The 27,500-nt window shown below is 44.5% G+C and overlaps 1 pseudogene; it reads left to right on the top strand.

The window, feature by feature from the left end:
- LOC142684061 (uncharacterized) overlaps positions 1–21,052 on the top strand; it is a 128,441-nt pseudogene extending 107,389 nt beyond the window's left edge.
- The last annotated feature ends 6,448 nt before the right edge of the window (positions 21,053–27,500 follow it).

The raw sequence follows: 27,500 nt of genomic DNA, 5'->3' as shown, positions 1-27,500 counted from the left end.
GTTTATTGTGATGGTGTATTGTCTGGATTATTGTGAGCCCTCAGCAGAGAGGAATGACTCTGTAATCAGGTACCACAGGCCGTGTCTCCAGCCTATGGACAATCAGACGGGTCAGAGGTGCAGCCACAAGACATAAAGTGTTCTCATTGTCCAGTCTCCACAGGGGGTCATCAGGAGGCACCACCATCACTCAGCTAGAGACCTGCAAACCAAGCAGATCCAATTATCTCCCCCCCCCCCCCCCCCCCTGTGTCCTCATCCCGGCTTTGGCAATACACATAACAGTACAAAGGACACAACTCACATACAGACAGTAGAGACACAAACTAAAGTCATTATAATGATGGTGACTAGAAACTGCCAAGATGTTCCTCCCCCTGAGGGGTATATAAGGGCTTGTCCTGGGGAGGAGGGAGACCTTCTGGATTTAGACCTTCAGGAGAGCTGAAGCTGAGGCCGGCGCTCTGAAGATGTTCCTGTGATGATTTTGTGGACTGTGTGTTGTTCCTTCATTGAACGTGACTTGTTCTGTCAACATTGCATGCAATAAACCCTGTTGGAGTTGCTCTGTCGTCACTGGCTCTGTTGATCGTGTGTTAACCTAATGAACCCCATGACAACTGGTGTCAGAAGTGGGATCAACAGAGTGCAGGAGAGATGGACAGAGGTCTGCACACCCGGATGTCTATCGTGAGTAGAGCAATTGTGGTTTACCAGGAGGCAATTGACCGCCTCGGACCAAAGTCTACAGAAGACATTGAACGCTGGGCTTGGGATCAGGCTCTGACTATGGCAAGGAAGGAACAAGTTCTTGTGCGAGCTCGGGAGTTGTACCAGGAGACCATGGATGCTCTGGGTTGTTCGGCCTCCAAGTATGATAAGTTCTGGGACTGGTAATTGGCGTCTGGCACAAGCGGAGCGAGAGATGCCGCAAACATGGTGTGAACGGCCAGCACAGTGTTATGAGGATTGTGCTGCTGCTCCAGGCTCTGATCGCTGCAGATCTCTAGAGAATGCTTCAGAGTGTGCTGAGGTGAGTGATGTGAAGTCTGTGGGCAGCTTATCCCATAAGACATGGGAGCACCAGGAAGAGGGAAAAGATTCTGAACTTAATTCAGGACCGGAAGAATTTCATACAGAGGATGTCAATATATCTACAGAGACAAATCCTGTGGATGATGAAGACACAGGAGATATAATTTGCACTGGTGTGGATGATGAGGACACAGGAGATATAACTAGCGCTGGTGTGGATGATGAAGACACAGGAGATATAACTAGCGCTGGTGTGGATGATGAGGACACAGGAGATATAACTAGCGCTGGTGTGGATGATGAGGACACAGGAGATATAACTAGCACTGGACCTCCTGAAACCTTTAGCACTGAGATCACCAGTGCCAGTTCTGAAAGCCCAACTGAGGTTGTCACACGAAACAGACCCCCTAGTGAGCAATGGTGTTTGTGCTTCTCCTGGCGATGTGTTTCCTGCATTCACTTCATCCCAGGATTTCCAAGAGGTTGAGGAATCCAGCTGTATTGTTACCTTGAGCTCTGATTTGTCTTTGTCCAATGATGTTGTGGATGTTACGGTCAGTATGGACTATCCAGGCACCCAGTCTTCCAACATGGATGAGGATGACACTGGAGTGTCAGCGAGTTCTAAGGTGGACAATCAGACGAGTCAGACGTGAAGTCCACAAGACATAAAGTGTCCTTATTGTCCGGTCTCCACAGGGAGTCATCAGGAGGCACCACAGTTATATTCAGCTCAGGTGCAGACCAGCAAACAAGGCAGATCCAATTATGTCGTCCCCCCCCCCCCTCCCTGTGTCCTCATCCCGGCTGTGGCAATACACACAATAGTACAAAGAACCACAACTCACATACAGACAGCAGAGACACAAACTAAAGTCATTATAATGATGGTGACTAGAAACTGCCAAGATGTTCCTCCCTCTGAGGGGTATATAAGGGCTTGTCCTGGGGAGGAGGGAGATCTTCTGGATTTAGACCTTCAGGAGAGCTGAAGCGGAGGCCGGCGCTCTGAAGATGTTCCTCCCCCTGAGGGGTATATAAGGGCTTGTCCTGGGGAGGATGGAGATCTTCTGGATTTAGACCTTCAGGAGAGCTGAAGTGGAGGCCGGTGCTCTGAAGATGTTCCTCCCCCTGAGGGGTATATAAGGGCTTGTCCTGGGGAGGATGGAGATCTTCTAGATTTAGACCTTCAGGAGAGCTGATACTGAGGCCGGTGCTCTGAAGATGTTCCTGTGATGATTTTGTGGACTGTGTGTTGTTCCTGCTATGAACACGACTTGTTCTGTCAGCATTGGATGCAATAAACCCTGTTGGAGTTGCCCTGTCGTCACTGGCTCTGTTGATCGTGTATTAACCTAACGAACCCCTTGACAGTTGCATTATATCACATTATGTCACATTATATCACATATTTTAGATCACATATTTTGTTAGAATTGTAATCCTCATATATTTTTAGCTATGCAGCAGATACGTCCTCTTTCTTAGACAGACTATGCATCTTTTCAGCTTGCGGTGAGACATCTAAAAAGAATAAAGGTCAAAGTGTTACATAAGTCAGTAGCAAAAAGGTCAATAGATTTAGAGAATAAATATATAAAGTGGATGATAAAGACCAGGCTTCCATCCCACAGGTAACAAAGAAAACTTCAGGAAAATCTTAATAGAAGAGCTGAGCTTTATATGGGGTCACACAGAATCACTATAAATAATGGCAGCGGAGTACTGCCTACTATGTAACATGAGATAAATGTGATTGGCTAATTCTGAAGACAATCACATCCCGAATTATAGGAGGGTGTTCACACTTATGCAATCGCATTATTGTAGTTTTTTATTTTTCCCCTATAAAAGATTTCAGTTTGTTTTTCAATGATTCATCTTCATATCCACTGTATATACGGGTAGTACACAGGCAGTTGTTAGGACAGACCTCAGAATGCCCTAATCGGAAATATAGTCAGACAGCCCTGGGGTCCTTCAATGGATGCTGAGCTGTCTGGACATACAAGGTATTTCAAGGGATTTCCTGTGACACGATAATAGGGGGTCCCTCCTTCTCATTTGACATGACACGCGTTATATGTGAGGAGAGAGGCTGCCGGTGACGTGTTATATGTGAGGAGAGAGGCTGCCGGTGACGTGTTATATGTGAGGAGAGATGCTGCCGGTGACGTGTTGCATGTGAGAAGAGAGGCTGCCGGTGACGTGTTACATGTGAGGAGAGAGGCTGCCGGTGACGTGTTACATGTGAGGAGAGAGGCTGCCGGTGACGTGTTACATGTGAGGAGAGAGGCTGCCGGTGACGTGTTACATGTGAGGAGAGAGGCTGCCGGTGACGTGTTACATGTGAGGAGAGAGGCTGCCGGTGACGTGTTACATGTGAGGAGAGAGGCTGCCGGTGACGTGTTACATGTGAGGAGAGAGGCTGCCGGTGACGTGTTATATGTGAGGAGAGAGGCTGCCGGTGACGTGTTACATGTGAGGAGAGAGGCTGCCGGTGACGTGTTACATGTGAGGAGAGAGGCTGCCGGTGACGTGTTATATGTGACGAGAGAGGCTGCCGGTGACGTGTTATATGTGAGGAGAGAGGCTGCCGGTGACGTGTTACATGTGAGGGGAGAGGCTGCCGGTGACCTGTTACATGTGAGGGGAGAGGCTGCCGGTGACCTGTTACATGTGAGGAGAGAGGCTGCCGGTGACCTGTTACATGTGAGGGGAGAGGCTGCCGGTGACATGTTACATGTGAGGGGAGAGGCTGCCGGTTACGTGTGAGGGGAGAGGCTGCCGGTGACGTGTTACGTGTGAGGAGAGAGGCTGCCGGTGACGTGTTACGTGTGAGGAGAGAGGCTGCCGGTGACGTGTTACATGTGAGGAGAGAGGCTGCCGGTGACGTGTTACATGTGAGGAGAGAGGCTGCCGGTGACGTGTTACATGTGAGGAGAGAGGCTGCCGGTGACGTGTTATATGTGAGGAGAGAGGCTGCCGGTGACGTGTTACATGTGAGGAGAGAGGCTGACGGTGACGTGTTACATGTGAGGGGAGAGGCTGCCGGTGACATGTTACATGTGAGGGGAGAGGTTGCTGGTGACGTGTTACATGTGAGGGGAGAGGCTGCCGGTGAGTACTATATATTAGGGGTAAGGAGCTTGTTATGTGTCTCTGTTCTAAGTGTTCGGAAGGTTGGAGGTCTCTTGAGTTCCGGGGTCTCTGAGGTGACGTGTTACATGTGAGGGGAGAGGCTGCCCGTGACGTGTTACATGGAGGAGAGAGGCTGCCGGTGATATGTCGTGTTACATGTGAGAAGAGAGGCTGCCGGTGACATGTTATATGTGAGGAGAGAGGCTGCCGGTGACGTGTTACATGTGAGGAGAGAGGCTGCCGGTGACGTGTTACATGTGAGGAGAGAGGCTGCCGGTGACGTGTTACATGTGAGGAGAGAGGCTGCCGGTGACGTGTTACATGTGAGGGGAGAGGCTGCCGGTGACCTGTTACATGTGAGGGGAGAGGCTGCCGGTGACCTGTTACATGTGAGGAGAGAGGCTGCCGGTGACCTGTTACATGTGAGGGGAGAGGCTGCCGGTGACATGTTACATGTGAGGGGAGAGGCTGCCGGTTACGTGTGAGGGGAGAGGCTGCCGGTGACGTGTTACGTGTGAGGAGAGAGGCTGCCGGTTACGTGTGAGGAGAGAGGCTGCCGGTGACGTGTTACATGTGAGGAGAGAGGCTGCCGGTGACGTGTTACATGTGAGGAGAGAGGCTGCCGGTGACGTGTTACATGTGAGGAGAGGCTGCCGGTGACGTGTTACATGTGAGGAGAGAGGCTGCCGGTGACGTGTTACATGTGAGGGGAGAGGCTGCCCGTGACGTGTTACATGGAGGAGAGAGGCTGCCGGTGATATGTCGTGTTACATGTGAGAAGAGAGGCTGCCGGTGACATGTTATATGTGAGCAGAGAGGCTGCCGGTGACGTGTTACATGTGAGGAGAGAGGCTGCCGGTGACGTGTTACATGTGAGGGGAGAGGCTGCCCGTGACGTGTTACATGGAGGAGAGAGGCTGCCGGTGATATGTCGTGTTACATGTGAGAAGAGAGGCTGCCGGTGACATGTTATATGTGAGGAGAGAGGCTGCCGGTGACGTGTTACATGTGAGGAGAGAGGCTGCCGGTGACGTGTTACATGTGAGGAGAGAGGCTGCCGGTGACGTGTTACATGTGAGGAGAGAGGCTGCCGGTGACGTGTTACATGTGAGGAGAGAGGCTGCCGGTGACGTGTAATATGTGAGGAGAGAGGTTGCCGGTGACATGTTATATGTGAGGAGAGAGGCTGCCGGTGACATGTTATATGTGAGGAGAGAGGCTGCCGGTGACATGTTATATGTGAGGAGAGAGGCTGCCGGTGACGTGTTATATGTGAGGAGAGAGGCTGCCGGTGACATGACACGTGTTATATGTGAGCAGAGAGGCTGCCGTTGACATGTTATATGTGAGGAGAGAGGCTGCCGGTGACATGTTACATGTGAGGGGAGAGGCTGCCGGTGACCTGTTACATGTGACGGGAGAGGCTGCCGGTGACCTGTTACATGTGAGGGGAGAGGCTGCTGGTGACCTGTTACATGTGAGGGGAGAGGCTGCCGGTGACGTGTTACATGTGAGGAGAGAGGCTGCCGGTGACGTCTTACATGTGAGGAGAGAGGCTGCCGGTGACGTGTTACATGTGAGGGGAGAGGCTGCCGGTGACGTGTTACATGTGAGGGGAGAGGCTGCCGGTGACGTGTTACATGTGAGGGGAGAGGCTGCCGGTGACGTGTTACATGTGAGGGGAGAGGCTGCCGGTGACATGTAATATGTGAGGGGAGAGGCTGCTGGTGAGTACTATATATTAGGGGTAAGGAGCTTGTTATGTGTCTCTGTTCTAAGTGTTCGGAAGGTTGGAGGTCTCTTGAGTTCTGGGGTCTCTGAGGTGGCGTGTTACATGTGAGGGGAGAGGCTGCCCGTGACGTGTTACATGTGAGGAGAGAGGCTGCCGGTGACGTGTTACATGTGAGGAGAGAGGCTGCTGGTGACGTGTTACATGTGAGGGGAGAGGCTGCCCGTGACGTGTTACATGTGAGGAGAGAGGCTGCCGGTGAGTACTATATGTTCGGGGTAAGGAGCTTGTTATGTGTCTCAGTTGTAAGTCATCGGAAGGTCAAATGTCTCTGGAGTTCCGGGGTCTCTGAGGTGACGTGTAATAAATGATATTACAGGACATTATATGTAACGGGCAGCTGTCACATTGAATACCAGTCTGATCTGTGGGCCGGTTATTATGGGAAGTGTCGCTCCTGCTCTATTATTCTCAGCCTTCCCTGTATGAGTGTATATAGAGAGCTGTCAATCATTGAGTGATCCCGCCCCCTGGACTCCTAAGCCCAGACACAGCAGGAATTCAACCTCTTAAGGACGCAGTAGTAGAAAATGATTGCGTCCCTTTCTGTATCATCGATTGTTGAATCCACGCGATTTTTATCTGACGATACGTTTGATCGTTTGTTTTCCAAAATGGTGTAAAAAGTCTAAAATAAAGTCGCTTCCAGTCCTCCCGGCCGCCTCCTCCACTCGCAGGTGTGGGAAGGTAAGGAGTAGGCGTCCCTAGCGCCCTGGTTTGGGTGTTCGTAACGTTTTTCTTCCATTCATCGCTGTTTTTGGAAGCCGTACTTATTTTTTTGTAGTCTTTTTGGTGTTGAGTAAATTGTCGTTTTGCTTGGCACGGCTTTTGTGTAGATAGAAGTCCTGGAATCACCGTATACTGGGGGATGGGGAGGAGAGCTGTCATTCCTGCATTGTCCTCCAGGATCTGACCGGGGTCGCTGTGCGATGTCAATCACACCGTCTCTTTATTCTTCAAGTCGTTACGATTATGGAGATACCAGATTTCTGTTTTCTTCTGTTTTACTTTTTTTCTACGATATAAATACTGGTTATAACCAATAGTTTCCAGAAGCTAACGAGGTTACTGGGCTAGGTATTGTTCCAAAAAACATCCTCCCATTTTTAAAGTTACGGCAACTCTATAGTGTATATATATAGAAGAAAGAGAAAACAGAGTCTTGGAGCCAAAATATGTCAAAGAGTATCAAAAAATTCCTTTATTCAATATATATAGCAACAAACATTTAAAACTGTATATGACAGGAGAGACTCAAAATAATGTCAACACAACGATGTATCAGGGAAACCCAGATTATAGGTAGTAAGCCATTTACCAGTAAAAAAGGGGGGGGGGAAAGGGGAAGGAGGAAAGGAGGGAGGGGAATAAAGAGTAAACATTAAATCAAAATACCAGTTGCGTCCAATGACCTGATAAATATAACAAACAAATCTTACATTAAGTGTCCTATGCCACAATTTGATAAGACTTTTCAACATATCATACAATCCATTATTACGGCTATGACAGTACTTAATAAATATTGTGAATAAGAAAACCTTAATCTATAAAAATAGATAAGTTTCCAAAATTGAACCGTACTGTCATAGTAACAGCTTCAATCAGTGCAAATAGATCTATATATAAGAGACTGCTATAATAAAATAACATAACAGTCATGTACAGTCGTCTGTAAAAAAAAGTCAGGCGACAATAAAGTGCTAGTGCAAGTACATATTTAGACAACATCACAATTAAAATGCATATATAGAGTCCCAAGTTTCTGAATTCCACACTCAGGGTCCACATCATGGGGAATCATCATACTTCCAAGGGTATTCAAGGGGTATAGAGGCGCTTCACTAGATATCACTCGATATGTCATAAACCTACTAAAAAGACAATAATTAAAAACTGGACATACACACAATGCACAACCTTAAAATTAATAAAATTACATAATGCTGGTAGTCAGGTGGTTTCAACATCCTCATAGAAAGGGTGCGAAGCTTAATTTTTCATTTAGTCCGGCGGGTGCCATAGAGCCTAATTGCACAATCCACCTACATTCCTTCTGTGCCAAGACCTTCTTCACATTACCCCCCCTGATGCCACAACGTATATGTTCAATTCCCCGAATTTTAAGGGATCTTGGATTGCATCCATGGAACATTTTAAAATGTCTCGGTATGGTTTTAAGTTCTGAGGGGTCATCAATGGCCCCGGCTCCAATGATATCCCGCACGTGCTCTCTAGTGCGTATACGTAGTTCTCTCGATGTCAGGCCCACATATATCTTTGGACATCCACATACCGCATAGTACACTACATGTGTAGTACTACACGATATGTAGTCTTTAATCTCAAAGGACTTGGTGCCATCTACTGATTCAAATTTATCTGTCCTACAGATGTTGGGGCACGCAACACAATGGCCACACGGATAACAGCCTTTTCTTTGTCCCTGAGATCCAAAGAAGTTCACTTTTTTAGGAATGTAGTGGCTCTGGACCAAGATGTCACGAAGGTTCCTGCTCCGCCTGGCCGTCATTGTTGGCTTAGCACCAAGGCAGAGGGCCAGGCTCGGTTCAGACCTTAGAATTGGCCAATGTCGCCCCAGGATAGTCCTAAGTTCATCCCATCTACTGTTGTAGGTGGAGATGAACCTAACAGATGTTTTTCCTGCTTCAGGGGTTTTGACACTCAAGAGATTAGCACGAGGGGTCTTTTTTGCTCTCCTATATCCTGCTTTAATGGACCTTTTGCTATATCCTCTATTTTCGAATCTATGTCTAAGATCTTCCGATTGTCGTTCGAAAAGGTGGTCAGTAGAGCAGATCCGCCTCATCCTGAGGAATTGGCCAACTGGGATGGCTTTCACAGTAGATGGAGTGTGAGAAGAGGATGCATGCAGCAATGAATTGACAGAGGTCGACTTCCGGTAGACGTCCGTCTGAAGAAAACCACTGGCATCTGTAAATATCAATAAGTCCAGGAACTCAATCCTGGACGTGTGAAATGAATATGTCAATTTGACATTCACCTGGTTTATGTTAAGTTGCTGCATAAAGCTCCTCAGCTCACACTCCGAGCCCTGCCACACAAACAGTATATCGTCAATGTAGCGGAGCCAGCACTGCACATGGTCAGCGGCGCGAGCGCCATCCCCATGAAAAACCTGCCTCTCCCAAAACCCGAGAAACAGGTTCGCATAGGATGGCGCACACGCCGCACCCATGGCAGTGCCTTGGGTTTGCAGATAGAAAGTGTCTTTGAACACAAAGATGTTGTGGCTCAAAACAAACTGCAATAATTCCACGATGAGTTCGCATAATTCGTCATCCCAGTTGCTGGTCCCCAGGAAGAAGCGGACTGCCTCCAGACCATCCCCATGTCTAATACATGTATAAAGACTTTCAATGTCCGCAGTTACCAAGTACATGTCAGGGTCTATCTGGATACCATCAATTCTCCCCAGGACGTCTGTTGTGTCCTTAACATGTGATGGCAATTCCTTTACCAAAGGTTTGAGATAGTAGTCTATAAATTTACATGTGGCTTCACATAAGCCTCCCATACCTGACACAATTGGGCGTCCAGGAGGTTCCAGCAGGTTTTTGTGGATTTTTGGCAAGAAATAAATCGTGGGTATTTTAGGATCTTCTGTCATTAATCCCTCAAAGATTTTCTTAGTGATGATCCCTTTCTCCAAGGCCCTATTCAGGATCTCCCTAAGTTCCAAGAAGAATTTTGATATGGGGTTAAAAGGGAGTCTAGCATAGGTCTGTTTGTTCCTTAATTGTTTGAAAGCCTCCTTTTCGTATTTTTCTGTCGGCCATACCACAATGTTACCCCCCTTGTCAGCTGCTTTGATGACCACGTCCTCAAGACATTGTAATTCTCTCAAGGCTTGTCTTTGAGAGACGGTAAGATTGTCCCTATATCCAAATTTGGGTATTTGTTTAAGGTCATCCACTACCAATCTGGTGAATATACTGGATATTTTTATATATTTTATGTTGTCGTGTTTGGAAGAGCCGTCACTGCTTTTATCTCCCGTCTTCGTGGTTTACGAGGTCTTGCGTTTTTGCTGGACGGGTCGCACTTTCGTGGCATCGTGATCGGATACGCACGACTGTTTCTCTTTTATCCATGATCCAGAAACAACATTTCTGGGTTATTTTTGGATTATTTTTCTTAGTCGTTTATTTTTTTATAGAATATAAACTCCACATAATAACACATTTTGGAAATAAAAAGTATTATTTATTTTTTTCGTTTCGATGCAACTCCCGCTGCTGACCACATGGGCACAACTCCTGCGCTTACGTCGTAATTTTTTGGCCTCAAGAATCCTGAAGGAATTTTGAGGCAGGTTTTTTTCTGTGTGAACTAGGACTTATTTTCCCGTCGACATCGCAGTATGAGGCTTTTTTTAGTCGGTTTTTTAAAGCACCATTTAATTTCCAAAGTAATGCCCTGGGAAAATTGTGAAAGTTACTTTTGTGGAATGAAAAAAAAACAACTTATCGGTCGATTGTTCTTTTTAACTTTAGTTTTACAGCATTTACTGAGCGGAACGCGATTCCGTCAAATACCTAATTTGTATCATTTTTCTTATCTTTACCACAGCTACAAAAATAAAAAAAACATTTTAATAAAAAACTATCATATTCTGAGACATTTTATTATTCCGCCGTAGGTGTCCGCGGGGCGAGCTGTAGTCCTTATTCTACCATTTTGGGCTACATACAACTTTAACTTTTTATTTCAGGTGACCAAAAAGCATCGATTCTGTATCTTTCATTTTTTAGGGATAAATAATGTTATTTTGTAGAAGTTCCTTCTTCTCAGCGATACATTTATGTTTTATGTTCATTTTTTACATTACTCTAGAACGTTCTCATCCAGAACGTTCCTTCTCCTGAATGACCCACCAACGATGGACAAGGAAAGCAATGAGGTGACCACAAGAATATTAAACTCCACCTTGGAGATCATCTACCTGCTGAGCGGAGAGGTAAACGTTGCTATATTTCTATGTTCTTTATTGTATTCTGTAACAAGTCACATATAAGAGGAAGAAGCCAGTGTCCTGTATACCATCTACGAGACCTTCCAAGTGACGGGAAGAAGTGAAGATCAGCCAGCAATATGGTCAGTTATGTGTCATGGTAATAGTAATGTAGAGTAATGAGAATAGTAAGTACTCACGTTGTAACCAGGAGGAGAAGGAGCAGAGGGACCAGGAGGAGAAGGACCACAGGAAGCAGGAGGAGAAAGACCACAGGGACCAGGAGGAGAAGGACCACAGGGACCAGGAGGAGAAGGACCACAGGGACCAGGAGAAGAAGGACCAGAGGAACCAGGAGGAGAAGTACCAGAGTGAACAGGAGGAGAAGGACCACAGGAACCAGGAGGAGAAGGAGCAGAGGGACCAGGAGGAGAAGGACCACAGGAAGCAGGAGGAGAAAGACCACAGGAAGCAGGTGGAGAAGGACCACAGCGACCAGGAGGAGAAGGACCACAGGGACCAGGAGGAGAAGGACCACAGGGAACAGGAGGAGAAGGACCACAGGGACCAGGAGGAGAAGGACCACAGGGACCAGGAGGAGAAGGACCACAGGGACCAGGAGGAGAAGGACCACCGGGACCAGGAGGAGAAGGACCACCGGGACCAGGAGGAGAAGGACCACCGGGACCAGGAGGAGAAGGACCACCGGGACCAGGAGGAGAAGGACCACCGGGACCAGGAGGAGAAGGACCACCGGGACCAGGAGGAGAAGGACCACCGGGACCAGGAGGAGAAGGTCCAGAGGAACCAGGAGGAGAAGGACCAGGGGAACCAGGAGGAGAGGAACCAGGAGGAGAAGGACCACAGGGACCAGAAGAATCACATAGCCGGAGTCTGTCCTGGAGATGAGGATTTCTACCACTAGTCTGACATCTATATAGAAACATAGAAGATGACGGCAGGAACCAGGAGAATCACATGGCTGGAGTCTGTCCTGGAGATGAGGATTTCTACCACTAGACTGACCTCTATATAGAAACATAGAAGATGACGGCAGGAACCAGGAGAATCACATGGCTGGAGTCTGTCTTGGAGATGAGGATTTCTACCACTAGTCTGACCTCTATATAGAAACATAGAAGATAACGTCAGGAGGAGAATCACATGGCCGGAGTCTGTCCTGGAGATGAGGATTTCTACCACTAGTCTGACCTCTATAAAGACACATAGAAGATGGCGGCAGGAGGGGAACACATGGTCCATGTGAATATTATTTCTTCGGATTGGTCTAGGGTTCTACACGGCCGGTTTACATTCACTTACTGCTGATTTTCCACATCTGTGTGAAGTTTATTCCAACCATCTACTACTCTTTTAGTAAAATAATATATTCTGATCGTCCCCCGCACTGATGTCAGACTTTGACCTTTTGTTCGGTTCCTTTCCTCCTGTAAAATATATAACGGTTTCCATCATCTTCCACTTTCTCTTATTCCTCAAGGTTATACAAATGAAGTTATGTAAGTGTCTCTCCCCATACACAGGATTATGCAATAGTGAAGAAGACATCGGGTGACTGTGTGGCCCCCAGCAGTCATGACTCAGGAGGATGGAGCCGGACCCCCATCACAGAGCCCCCTCCTCACTCCCGGATACATGAGAAGAACAATAAGCAGAAGATCCTAGAACTTCTCCACAAGATGACTGAGCTGTTGACTGGAGAGGTGGGAATGCTGGGAAATTATACAGTATCGGCACAGGAGGAGTCTGGGTAATGACTGTATCATTGTGTGTCAGGTTCCTGTAAGGTGTCAGGACGTCACTATCTATTTCTCCATGGAGGAGTGGGAGTATGTAGAAGGACACAAGGATCTGTACAAGGAGGTCATGATGGAGGACCACCGGCCGCGCACATCACAAGGTAAGAAGAGACACAGACACTAGTCCTTCTCAATGAATTAGAATATCATCAAAAAGTTAATTTATTTCAGTAATTCAATTCAAAAAGTGTCTCTCATATATTCTATAGATACATTACACACAGAGGGAACGATTTCCAGCATTTGTCTATTTTAATGTTGAGAATTATGGGAACAGTCAATGAAAATCCAAAATGTAGTGTCTCACAAAATGAGAATATTGGGTAAAAGTTGCAGATTGTCGTCTCCTGGTGTGACACTCTAATCAGCGAATAAACATCAAATACCTACAAAGGTTTCCTAAGCCTTTAAATGGTCCCACAGTCGGGTTCAGTAGGCGACACAATCCTGGGGAAGATGCGGACCTGACAGTTGTCCAGAAGAGTCATTGACACCTTAACAAGGAGGGGAAGCCACAAAAGGACATTGCTGAAGAAGCTGTTCACAGAGCTGTATCCAAGCAGATTAATAGAAGAGAGGAAGGAAAAAGTGTGGTAGAAAAATGTGCACAAGCAAGAGGGGTATCCGCAGCCTTGAAAGGAGGGTCAAGAAAAAGCCATTCAAGAATCTGGGGGAGATTCACAAGGAGTGGACTGCGGCTGGAGTCCGTGCTTCAAGAGCCGCCACACACAGACGTATCCAGGACATGGAAGCAAACTGTCACATGACCCAGAGACCACGTCAGAAGCATCTTACCGGGGCTAAAGAGGAAAAGGACGGGTCTGCTGCTCAGTGTCCAAACTACTGTTTTCAGATAAAAGTCAATTTTGGATTTCATTTGGAAGGTCCCGGAGTCTGGAGAAAGAGCGGAGAGGCGTCAATCCTAGTGTCCTGCGCTCCAGTGTGACGTTTCCGCAGTCAGTGATGGTTTGGGGGCCATGTCATCTGCTGGTGTTGGTCACTGTGTTATATCCGGTCCAGAGTCAGCGCGGCGTCTAGCAGGACATTTCCCAGCACTTCATGCTTCCCTCCGCTGACCGCTTTATGGAGACGCGGATTTCATTTTCCAGCAGGACTTGGCACCTGCCCACCCTACCAAAAGTACCAACACATGGTGTAATAACCACAGGATCACTGCGCCTGATTGGCCAGCAAACCCATCTAACCCGAACCTCAGAGAATCTACAGGGTATTGTCAAGAGGAAGAGGAGACCCCAGACCCAACAATGCAGACGAGCTGAAGGCCGATATCAAAGCAACCTGGGCTTCTATAACGCCTCAGCAGTGCCTCTGGCTGATCGCCTCCATGCCACTCCGAATTGATAACCCCTCAGCAGTGCCACAGGCTGATCGCCTCCATGCCACTCCGCATTTATGCAGTAATTCATGCAGAGTCGGAGCCCTGGCCAAGTATTGAGGGCAGATACTGGACAGACTTCTCGGCAGGACGACATTTCGGTATTAAAAATCATTTTTGGTATTGGGCTTACATAATAATCTCATTTTCTGAGACACTAAATTTGGGGTTTTCAGTAACTGTTCCCATAATCATCAACATTAAAAGGAGCAGACACCCTGCAGTAACATATCAGTATAGCTGTGGAGACTACTCAGCTTGTCAGGGAAGGAGCAGACGCTCTGCAGTAACATATCATTATAGCTGTGGAGACTACTCAGCTTGTCAGGGAAGGAGCAGACACTCTGCAGTAACATGTCAGTATAGCTGTGGAGACTACTCCGCTTGTCAGGGAAGGAGCAGACACTCTGCAGTATCATGTCAGTATAGCTGTGGAGACTACTCAGCTTGTCAGGGAAGGAGCAGACGCTCTGCAGTAACATCTGTATAGCTCTGGAGAATACTCAGCTTGTCAGCGAAGGAGCAGAGTCTCTGCAGTAACATCTGTATAGCTCTGGAGAATACTCCGCTTGTCAGGGAAGGAGCAGAGTCTCTGCAGTAACATCTGTATAGCTCTGGAGAATACTCAACTTGTCAGGGAAGGAGCAGACACTCTGCAGTAAATATCAGTATAGCTGTGGAGACTACTCAGCTTGTCAGGGAAGGAGCAGACACTGCAGTAAATATCAGTATAGCTGTGGAGACTACTCAGCTTGTCAGGGAAGGAGCAGAGTCTGCAGTAACATCTGTATAGCTCTGGAGAATACTCCGCTTGTCAGGGAAGGAGCAGAGACTCTGCAGTAATATATCACTATAGCTGTGGAGACTACTCACCTCGTCAGGGGTTGGGATCTCAGAAGAAATGCCATGTTTTCTCCTACATTTCTCATGGTCCCGTCATGTCTTCAAAAAACCCATTACCGGTAAACGTAATCATATGTTTATCTTCCTCCCCCCATTCACCCTAACAGCACTTTGGAAGAAAGGAATTGCCGTACCTGTAATAGGAAACTTGGGGGTTTATAAATGTAGAGTTTTCCCCAGCACCTCCAGTGTTTTCACATACCTGGTCTGGAAGTAGTTATTTTTCTTACTACAGGGACTCTATCTGACTGTTAAAAAAAATGAGTCTTCACCGTGGGTTCCCTCTTGAAATTTAGAATTTGACAATAGGTTTTCTACATTAGACAACACGTCATACACAAATCTTTGAGTCTCCTCCACCTGCTGAAAATGTATTTCCCTGAGGAAGGAGTGAAATGCGAGTCCCTGTATAGAGCAGCCGCTCCGTCCCGGTATTTCACTGCGGGGCTGACATATTCGCTCAGTGTTTGATCAGGAAGTTGGAGAGGACACATCATTGTTATGTAAGTCCTGATTGATGAGAGAAGAGTATGATCTATAGACAGATATACAGCAGTAATGTATTCTGTCCCCGTGTGTCTCCTACAGATGGATCCAGCAGGAGAAATCCACCAGAGAGATGTCCTCTGTATTCTCAGGACTGTCCAGAAGAAAATGACAATGTTCCCGAGAATCATCAGGTAGGTGGCGCTAAAGTCTCCCCAAAATATGACCATAAAGTAATTTTCCCAAAGACCATTTTATATTTATTTTCTGGTCGGTTTAGGATGAAAATCTGATTATTATTAAGGTTGAAGTTAAAGATGAAGCAGAAGATGAGACGGATATAAGGGCTGATCAGCAGTGTAAGGAGGGGGAGACTCTCACTGGTTTGTGGGTCACCTAGATACTACACCCATCATCTGATCATCACATGGAAATATTTATTCCACCTCTGTGTGTTTCCTACAGATGGATCCAGTAGGAGGAATCCAGCAGAGAGATGTCCCCGTCCTCTGTATTCCCAGGACTGTCCAGAGGATCATCAGGTAGATGGTGCGGCGCCGTATACCAGATCTATATAAGGGGGGGGGGGGGCTTTCTGGTCCTGCAGTCATAGATGTCATAGATTTCTGGTGGTTTCTTGATCAGATATTTCAGACTTTCTGCTGAATTGTTACATCTGACCAATCAGGGTGAAGATCTGACTGATAATAAAGCGGAGGATGAAGAAGAGCGGAGGAGGGGCGATCCACCGTGTATGAGTGATGTGAAGGAGGAAACTCCAGGAGATGTCACCACAGGTCAGTAATAATGAATGTAGGAAGTGGAGTCAGAGGTTTCTTGAGGTGGGGGTCCCCCTTAGTGCTACATTAAAGGGGTTTTCCCACTTAGAACATGTATCACCTATCCACAGGATAGATGATAAACGTGTGATCGCTGGGGACCTCACCACTTGGACCCCAACCGATCTCTAAAACTGGGGTCCCGACCCCCTTTCCTCCTAACTGCACAATCGCAGTGAAGAGGCTTTTGAACGAAGCGGCGGTGGTGCATGTGCTCTGCCGATTGATTCAATGCCTATGGGGCCGACTGAGACCGCCAAGTCCAGCTCTCGACGGTTTCCATCAACCCCATAGACCTTGAATAGAGCAGCAAATCACGACCGTCAGTTCCTTCAAGGTCCTACTCACTGCGATCTATGTATAAGCCGGTGAGTTCTGTGCGTGCGCAGTTCAGGGCAGAGCGATCCTGGTTACGGGCTTATCTAAGCCCATTTGTCCGTTTTTGGGGTTCTTTACCTATGAATATAATTGCCTCTCTGCTGATTACAAGTCATAGCACTGTGGTCAGGATTCGTTTTATGCTAAATATTACCCGTTTTTTTTCAGTCCCTATGTGTCGTCCTCCTCTGACACTAGTGGAGCACCTCCTTTTGCCCTTTCTCTCTTGATTTGGAGGGCTATTTAACCCCCTGCAGCACCACTGCTACTCAGAGTTGGCAGGTAGGGGGTTCATAGACGTTCTTTTTTTTCTTGTTTTATCTTTCCTTCGTATTAAGCGACCATTTATCCTGCAGACATTGTGATCTGCCACTTCATGATGGATGTGGAGATCGGCTTTGTAGCAAGTAGTCATCCCATGTACTCTGTCTCCGATTAGTGGTCCTAACATCTTATCCCTTTTTTCTTTTTTAAGAATATTTGTCTTAGACCTGAATCCATGTTATTTGCCTCAGCCGCCTTATAAGAGATAATGTCTTGGGTGAAAGATTTTTTCCATTCTTCAATGCAATAACTCAGGAGGATTAAGATCAGCGTTCTTGACGGAGCCAAAATAAAAAGGAAGTGCATCCTCCTGCCCATTTGAGGGGGACCTGAGGGTGTTTATCAAAATGGGATCCTCTGAACAAGAACACTCCTCTAAAGTGGTGCAATATCCTGTGGAGCGTATCTCAAGCTTATTAGAGCAGTCCGCTCTGAGACTCGGGAACTTTGTGTATCATATGCTGACCAGGATCTCTCTAAGGGGAAGCTTTCATATGAATGATAAACTGAAGGGTCTAAGGTTGCTGAATGGAGGGCTTCTTAGTGGCAGCCAACTTTTGCCCAAACAAGGTTTAAATCCCTCTATATGGTGTAGAGGATGAGTAGGTTCTCCCCAAATGGTTGATATGGCAATTGCCAAAATGGCTAGACCCACAATTGTACCATCTGAAGATAGTGTTAGCCTGACAGACCCAATGGATCATAAGGCAAATTGCGGCTTGAGAAGGCGCTATGTGATCAATGCAGCTCAGGTCAGAGTTACTATATACTGTGAGGATGCTGCTAAAGCCTTTATCTAAGATATAGCGCCGTGACAGACCATGCGCCCTAGACGTCTTCTCCATCTTATGGAATTTCCGATGGCTTGTGTACCGTGCCTTTGGTCTCAAGATTCACGTCATAGGTCAGTCAGGACCCAGCCTCTGTAATAGCCGTCATACAATTCTGGCCAAGAAGAGCGTAGTTCCCCTGCTTCTGAGGATGAGTTGGGGTACCTATTGGAATCTTCCTCTCAGACCCGACCTGGTGTCTCAGAACAGGCCGCTCTCCAAGAACCTGAGAGTGTTTGGCCTGATGGCATACAAGTTGACAAGCCCTTGCTAAGGACTTCGGGCTTATGAGATGCAGTAGTCTTTACTCTGTTAGCTGCCTGGGGATTAGCAACAAATACAGTAAGTCCTAAGCCCGTATGTTGTCCAACTTCAGGAGTTGGTGTGACCATAGAAAGCTAGTGACAGAGGAACTGGATGTCAGAAATATTCTTCAATTCTTGCAGCCTGGATTTGAACAGGGGCTGAGCCTCCGCGCAATCACAGTCCGGATCTCCGCTCTCTAGGCCTTCCTTGGTAATTCTCTATTGAGAGAAACTTTGATGACGCGATTGCCAGTGGCCATTCATAAACTTTGGCCAGCAAGAGTCAATCCTTTTCCGATGTGGGATTTACTTCCATTTCCAAGAAGGCTCTGTGAACATCTCTTTAAACGACTACAGGAGGAATTTCTGTTCCTATCAGAGAAGTTGGCAATCACATCAGCTAAGCAGATCAGCAGCTACAGGCCTTGACTGTCAAGAAACCCGACCTGTCCTTTCATGAGGATAAAGTGTCTTTGAGGACTCTGCCTTCATTCAAATCCAAATGACTAACATACTCCAATATTAATCTGGGGTTTCACGCCAGCCTAATGTACCGAATCTGCCTCCGGAAAGGAAAGGCGCTTGCAGACACAGGACGTGGGACGGTGTATGAACAATTACCCATCCCGGATTGAGAGCTTCCAAAAGATAGATAATCTACCAAGTGGCTCACAATAAGGGGAGAGAGCCTCCTAACCTACCATTGCCAGAGGGCTAAGAGACACTATTCTCCCTGTCACGAGAGTGGAGGCGAGTCTCTCCTAGAAGGCGTCCGAGCCGCATCTGCTGTGCACCATCATGCAGCAATAACTTTTTCTGTGATTATAGATTGGACTTCTCTGCGAGGACTTTTTCCTTTTAATCAATTGTGTCTAAGATTTTTTTTCCCACACGTAAGGGATCGTGCTACATCCCTATATGTATATGCTGCTGTACCGGATATCCAGGAAAGTCTGAATTCCTTACGCTATTCTTCTCTCCTGTAGTCCAAACAGCAACTCCTAGTTATCCTTCCAATAAATATTTTTTTTCTTTCATTATATCTTGGTGTGATCTTTAAAATTACACAATAGGGAAGGATCGAAGTCCCATATTAATGTATTGCTGTTTGGATTACAGGAAAGAAAATATCATAAGAAATTCAGACTTTATTGGAGACGTCCCATATCGCCAAAAAAAAGTGCTCCATTGAGCATTGTGCAGGAACTACATACCACCAATAACCTGCAAGTATGTAATTTTGAAAATTTAAAGGAAGATCCACTTCTGACTTTTGCTGAAAAAAACGAAATTAAAAAAAACTGCGGCAAAACTGTTGTGTATGCTTGTAGCCCAAAAGGTATGCTATAAATTTGTCTATTCTGCGTTGAATTTTTTTTTTATAACGTAATCCATTTTTAATCCTAACAGAAAATCCCAGTAAAACCTCTGAGGGAAACTTCATGTTATCGCTAAATTGTAAAGCAGGAGCTGAAGATATGCAGCAGTCTTCAGAAGAAGATATCATTACCCTTAATGTATATCCTGGACTTCACAGTAAAGATCCATCATATTATGCCCCTAATCATGAGGAACCTTCTCCTGGCCAATCACAGATTATTACCACAAGTACAAGTCGGAAAAGGACTGAAAGATTTCAATGTGATGAATGTGGGAAACAGTTTACACAAAGCTCAGTTCTTTTTACACACAGAAGAATTCACACAGGAGAGAAGCTGTTTTCTTGTGCAGAATGTGGGAAATGCTTTACAGATAAATCAAATCTTATTACACATGAAAGAATTCACACAGGGGAGAAGCCATATTCATGTTCAGAATGTGGAAAATGTTTTATAAATAAATCATATCTTGTTTCACACAAGAGAAGCCACACAGGAGAGAAACCATATTCATGTTCAGAATGTGGGAAACGGTTTACAGAAAAATCAAATCTAGTTACACATGAGAGAATTCACACAGGGGAGAAGCCATATCCATGTTCACTATGTGGGAAATGTTTTACTAATAAATCATATCTTGTTTTACACCAGAGAATTCACACAGGAGAGAAGCCATATTCATGTTCCGAATGTGGCAAATGTTTTACTAATAAATCACATCTTATTACACATGAGAGAATTCACACAGGAGAGAAGCCATATTCATGTTTAGAATGTGGCAAATGTTTTACTAATAAATCACATCTTCTTAGACATGAAAGAATTCACACAGGAGAGAAGCGTCATCCGTGTTCAGAATGTGGGAAATGTTTTACAAATAAATCACATCTTGTTTTACATGAGAGAAGTCACACAGGGGAGAAACCATATTCATGTTCAGAATGTGGGAAATGTTTTACAAATAAAGCAGATCTTGTTAAACATCAGAGAATTCACACAGGAGAGAAGCCATATTCATGTTCAGAATGTGGGAAATGTTTTACAAATAAATCAGATCTTGTTAAACATCAGAGAATTCACACAGGAGAGAAGCCATATTCATGTTCAGAATGTGGGAAATGTTTTATTACTAAAGCCAAACTTCGGGATCATCAGAGAAGTCACACAGGCGAGAAGCCATACTCCTGTTCAGAATGTGGCAAATGGTTTATTACTAAAGTCAAACTTAGGGAGCATCAGAGGAGTCACACACTGGAGAAGCCCCATTGATGTTCAAAATGGGGGAAATGTGTTACAAATTATTCAAGTCTTGTTACGATACCAAAAATGACCAGCTCTCCAGACATCTTATGTATAATGAAACAATTGTGTTTACACGTTTGTGTATAATTGAATATTTAATAATCAAAATAACAATAAATTTTACCTCAATCGATTCCTGATTAAGAAATAAATACTAAAGACTTTGTTAAAAATACAATGTTTAAATCTCTCTTGGTACATGAAATACCGAGCCTCAACTCCTATCGGATATATTATGTAACAACCATCATGTAAGAAGCACAGTGACATGAGACCGGAAGTCCAAGTTTAGGGAATATTGGAGCCCTTGCAGCAAGACATTATATCAATATTTCAATATGTTTTGACTAAACCACGTGGTACCCACTATTGTCTCTCTTAAGTCAGTCCGACAGACTGTTCCTAATAATTACTTCCGGTCAGCTTTATGTACTTTATATTTGTGTTTCTCCCACCACTTCTGGGATGGATTTTGTTGGATCACGTTGTTTATAATATGTAACATATAGTAATGGGAGACTTGCTAAAGAATTATCAAAAGTGAAACCGAGCGTAACAAGTGCAACAAAGAAATATTTCCTCAATAGAATAACCTTATTTATTGTGCATGTTATTTACTGATATCTAATGCTCTTAGAACTTATAGTACAAACTGGATTCATGTCAAATGACGTGTGTTGGGCCCGCCGTCGCTGACTGCAGACACATTCCACCCACCGGCAGCTGCAACCGCAGGTCACTTTCTTCATGCCGGCGTCTCCCTCCCCAGAGACTGCAGCACACTCGGCTGCAGCTCCCCCCTGAGTCCTGTAAGGTGCGCACGCCTTAAAGGGCCAGTGCAAAGTTCCCCAACCAATTCTTATACACCTTGAACTTAAAAGAGGGCTCTGCCCTTCCTCTTCTTGCCTGAGCATTGTTATTTGCCCATATTCGTTACAATTACTGGATATGAGAACACAGGATAAAACTAAGGGACCATTTGCAGTGTTTGCTCCAGTGCAAAGCCAAGTGTTCTTGAATTGCAAGTTGAACAATTCCCCAAAAGCTGCTGGAGCAAGCGTGCAAATAAATCTGCAACCTCAAATCTGTCACAACTCTGATTGACAGAGTCTAAGCCTATTCCACTGAACCTGACTCGATGGATGGAGGAAACGAGGGATCACACAGTGAGGGCCCCAGAGTAGGATACAAACACAAATATAGATCTGATAAGAGCAAATATGCATAAAAAAAACGAGGCAGGAGGGGCGGCTGAAAACAAATGCTATGGACCAAGAACAGAGCCGTCGCCTCCGTACCCGCAGGAACCAATATCCAATTTAAATATTGTCAACTTCTCATCAATTAGTCTCACTAAAGAACAGACAGAAGTATTATCGTTAGGTCTTAAAGAGGCTCTGTCACCAGATTTTGCAACCCCTATCTGCTATTGCAGCAGATAGGCGCTGCAATGTAGATTACAGTAACGTTTTTATTTTTTAAAAACGAGCATTTTTGGCCAAGTTATGACCATTTTTGTATTTATGCAAATGAGGCTTGCAAAAGTCCAAGTGGGCGTGTATTATGTGCGTACATCGGGGCGTTTTTACTACTTTTACTAGCTGGGCGTTCTGACGAGAAGTATCATCCACTTCTCTTCAGAACGCCCAGCTTCTGGCAGATCACGCTGTGACGTCACTTCCCCAGGTCCTGAATTGTGTCAGACGAGCGAGGACACATCGGCACCAGAGGCTACAGTTGATTCTGCAGCAGCATCAGCGTTTGCAGGTAAGTAGATATCGATTTACCTGCAAACGCCGATGCTGCTGCAGAATCAACTGTAGCCTCTGGTGCCGATGTGTCCTCGCTCGTCTGACACGATGCAGGACCTGGGGAAGTGACGTCACAGCGTGATCTGCCAGAAGCTGGGCCTTCTGAAGAGAAGTGGATGATACTTCTCGTCAGAACGCCCAGCTAGTAAAAGTAGTAAAAACGCCCCGATGTACGCACATAATACACGCCCACTTGGACTTTTACGTTTAAACACGCCCACTTGGACTTTTGCAAGCCTCATTTGCATAAATACAAAAATGGTCATAACTTGGCCAAAAATGCTCGTTTTTTAAAAATAAAAACGTTACTGTAATTACATTGCAGCGCCGATCACATGCAATAGCAGATAGGGGTTGAAAAATCTGGTGACAGAGCCTCTTTAACTTTGCCCCCAGCCAAAACTTTGACCCATTTAACACCTTACTTGATGTCAATCAATTTGTTCAGAATTTAAGAGTAAAGAGACATTTTTATACAAAATAATTGAATGTACAGGAGGGAAGTAACAACATGGAAGCAGCCTCCAACTCGTTTATCACAAGATTTAACCCACAAGAAGGACATTCCAACTCAGAGAGAACGGACTGTAATTCCCTATCATTTCAGTAGTCAAGGACTACCATCTGCCTGGAGAGTCTAGATACGGAAATCCCAAGTAAACATATATACACATCGAGCAACTTCAAAACCATTAATCCCAAATTTTACCCAATCACATCGAGGATGGAAACAATGGATCGTTTCCAAGTGGCTATCGAAAAAGAACTTCAACATTTATCAGAAACTCACAATAAACAGAAAGAGAAATCAAATCTTCCCATTAAGCTAAGAAAAGCAGCCAAATCTCTCCAAAATAATAAAGACCTAATCATTAAAATGTCGGATAAGGGTGGTAGCATTACAATAATGGATGAGGAGGACTACAGAGCACAAATTAAATGTCTATTATCAGACCAAGACACTTATAAATTATTAGAACATAACCCCACAGTAAAATTCCAAAGATAAATAAAACAGTTAATAAACGAAGGATTAGAAGGTGGTTCACTCACACAGAAACAAGCAGAGTACATGTATGTAGAACATCCTATTATACCCGTAATGCATGCCCTCCCCAAAATTCATAAAAACACTATCCCCCCCCCCCAATGCGACCTACCTATAGTGTCCGGAATAGGATCACTTCTGGAAAGAACATCAGAATGGCTAGACTCCCTCTTACAACCCATAGCCCAAAATACCCCAGGCTCCCTAAAAGATACACGTGATGTTTTACGTGCATTTCACAACAAAACATGGTCAGATAATTACACATGGTTGACATGCAATGTTACATCTTTATATACAAGCATTCCCCATCACATAGCCTATATGTCTCTTAAACATCATCTGGCTATTCACAGTAATTAAACTGACGAACTACAGACATTTATTCTGGAAATATTAATGTTCTTAATGTCCCACAACTATTTTCAGTTTGACGGCAACTTCTACTTACAACTAAGGAGAGTATCCATTGGAGCCAAATTTTCCCCCTCCCTGGCCAATCTCGTGATGGCATGGTGGGAGGAATTATCAAATGTTTCAGTGTTCAACACTTTTGGGGCAAATATACACTGGTATGGCAGATATAGTGACGACCTCTTGTTCATATGGGACGGGGACGTGTCTGCCATACCAGAATTTGTTAACTTCCTCAATTCCAACACATCAAATCTTAAATTCATGTACTTATGGGATAAAACCAGTATTGTATTTTTAGATCTAGAATTAAAAGGAATAGGAAGATCACTAATACAAACAAAAACTTTCCGGAAACCAGTAACCGGCAATACCATGCTACATGCGAATAGCAATCATGCCAAGCAAACCATTATCTCGATTCCGGTTGGGGAAATGTGTAGAGCCAAACGGAATTGCAGCTCGGACACACAATATGCAATAGAACAACAACAGATCTGCAATAGAGTACACAATAGAGGATATCCACACTGGTCACTGACCAGAGCAAGCAACATAACTTCCAAAAAAAACAGAGATGTTCTATTATCCCAAAAAAACTCGTGTCCAAAACCAGAATCTAGCAAACCTACTTTAGTCCTCCAGCAAAGCAGTCAATTCAATGATATAAAAAGGATTATTACCAAACACCTACCTATGCTGATGGAAGATGTCATCCTGGAAGATATTCTTAAAGAGGGATGCAGAATCGTAGCACGTAAAGCCCCCTCCCTCGGTAGCTCTCTTTCCCCTTCTTTTTTCAGTTCTAAGGAGACCAAAACCACATGGTTGGAACAAAAAGGTTTCTTCAAGTGCGGTAATAACCCATGTAAAGTTTGTTCATATGCGATTCCAAAAAATAGTTTTTCTCGACTCAAACAACATCAATACTTTTACAATAAACAACTACATTAATTGTAATTCAGAATCAGTCATATATATCATTGAATGTACGCAATGCAACCTTAAATATATAGGATGCACAAATCGGAAACTTAAAACAAGAATATTAGAACATTTAAGCTATATTCGCAATCCGAACATTGTAAATATTTCAAAAGCATTTCATTTATCAACATAACAGATCAACAAACAACTTTACCTGCTATGCTATTGAGAAAATTCACACTCCCAAAAGAGGAGGTGACATTAAGCACAAAACACACACAAGAGAGGCAGACTGGATATATAGACTACAAACAAGAGTACCAAAGAGTCTTCATTTAAGAAAGGAATTAATGTTTCACTACTAATTATGTCCAATGTGTCTCTTCCCAGTTCAGCAATTATTATTTAATGAGTTTCTACAACTACAACAAACAGTTGGATTAAATTAATCATAAATCGCATCAGGCAGGAAAAAATAAATATATATACACCTCATCCCTTCCTTTTGTCATATTGGCACTACAGCACATGAACTGAAAAATAAGAAGAAGCATATACCACAACACCCTACGACCCGATGCCAACACATGCAACTTGACATCAGTACACTCTTATTCTGATTTAAGAAAGGAATTAATCTTTCGCCATCAATCACGTCTAATTTCTTTTTCCTAAGTGGAGTAACTATCATTCAACCCCCTTTTTTCCGAGTCCAACAAATATCATTTAATGAGTCTCTACAACCACAATGAGTATTTCCATTAAATTAACCATAAGCCGCACCAGACAACAGAAAAATACTTCTATCCCATCCCCTCTTCCTGCTACACGTGTACCACAATATATAAACTGAGTAGTAACAAGTAATATATAACGTAACACCCTATGATCTGATGCCAAGATACGTAACTTGATGATAATACATTTCTACCTTGCAAATAAGTAACCAGCACTATTTCCTGAAGTGTATCTCCTGCAATAATAATTTTTTAAAAACCTTAGCACGTTACATATACACACACATGTTTTTAATCAGTCGATCTACACTCTATCTACCAGACCCTGTAAATGGGTTAGAGTTTTATCCCGTCATCCTCTCAAGATCACATTTGAAATATAAATAAATAAATAAAAACACCTCAAATAATCGATATAACTATACAAGAATAGACAGACTGTGATACAAAGAACCTACCTGATTAATTGGTGCCAGTTTTTGTCTCCTCTTCTATGTAATGATCTTGCTGTACAGAAAATAATGTGCATTGCAAGGGATTCCCCCGGTTGGAACGCAATCAATTCTGTCTGAATGACCGGATATAAACCCCAGGACTGCAAGTCGAAACACAATAAGCCATGACTAAGGACGCAGTCAGCGTCTGAAACGCGTAGGCACCACCTATACCACTAACTACCCATTGTACTCTGGAAACACTCGTGTTAATTTTTTCATATTTTACTACTTTTGGAATAAAACTTGGAAGAAGTTTCCCATTTTAACAGATACACAAAACTCAGCGCTGGATCCATTTTTCTACTTTCCTGCCTACTCTATGGTATTCACCAGAGCCGACCGCAAGGCTGGATGGTTTTTGCTGCTTAGAACCCAGGTTGTCTTAGCAGAGTTCAGTGTTGGATGAGAGGTGCAATGCAGGCGAACCTGGACAGGAACCAGACAGCCAGAGGGTAAAAAGAACGTCTAAATCAGTAAGCAAGTGGATATCGGGTAAATCAGAGGTCAGAAGCAGCCGGGAGCAGATAATCAAAATTGCTGAGGTCATTTCTCAAGAAGTCAGAGGTAAAGGATGTAGGTAAGTAGCTTGATCAAAACACATGCAAACAGGAAAATCACAAGCAAAGAACAGGTGGAGGAAGCCAGGTATAAGTACTAACCCCACACCTGATAGGCAGAAGGACAGAGAAAAGAGATAGGCTCAAAGTAAAACCAGAACCGCCCAGAATCCAGAACAGTAGTCATGGTGATCTTAAGGGAACAGGCATTTTCCTAACACCAAGTGTCATCTGTGCCAAGTGTCATTGTGCCAAGTGTCTGCTACGCCATGTATCTGCTCCACCGAGTGTCTCCAAAATCATCTATCCAGGAACTCTTGTTCTAAAGACTGTTATTGACTATAATTTGGCCAGTTGCTACGGCGGAGGAGCCACGTGGGTCCACATACCCCATAGCCGTGACAACGTGCACGTACTCATTCCGCCTGTTATTGTTCTATGTATATGTGAACACTACAAACTCTAATATAAGCAGCATATGTATAGACACAGTAATTCTCATATATAGTAGTACTTTGCCAAACGTATTTATATATATATATATATATATATATATATATATATACATATATATATATATCTT

This window comes from Rhinoderma darwinii (assembly GCF_050947455.1).
Source record: "Rhinoderma darwinii isolate aRhiDar2 chromosome 4 unlocalized genomic scaffold, aRhiDar2.hap1 SUPER_4_unloc_3, whole genome shotgun sequence".
NCBI classification, from domain to species: Eukaryota; Metazoa; Chordata; class Amphibia; order Anura; family Rhinodermatidae; genus Rhinoderma; species Rhinoderma darwinii.
Note: the sequence above shows the minus strand (reverse complement) of the source record. Positions and strands in the feature narration are given on the sequence as shown.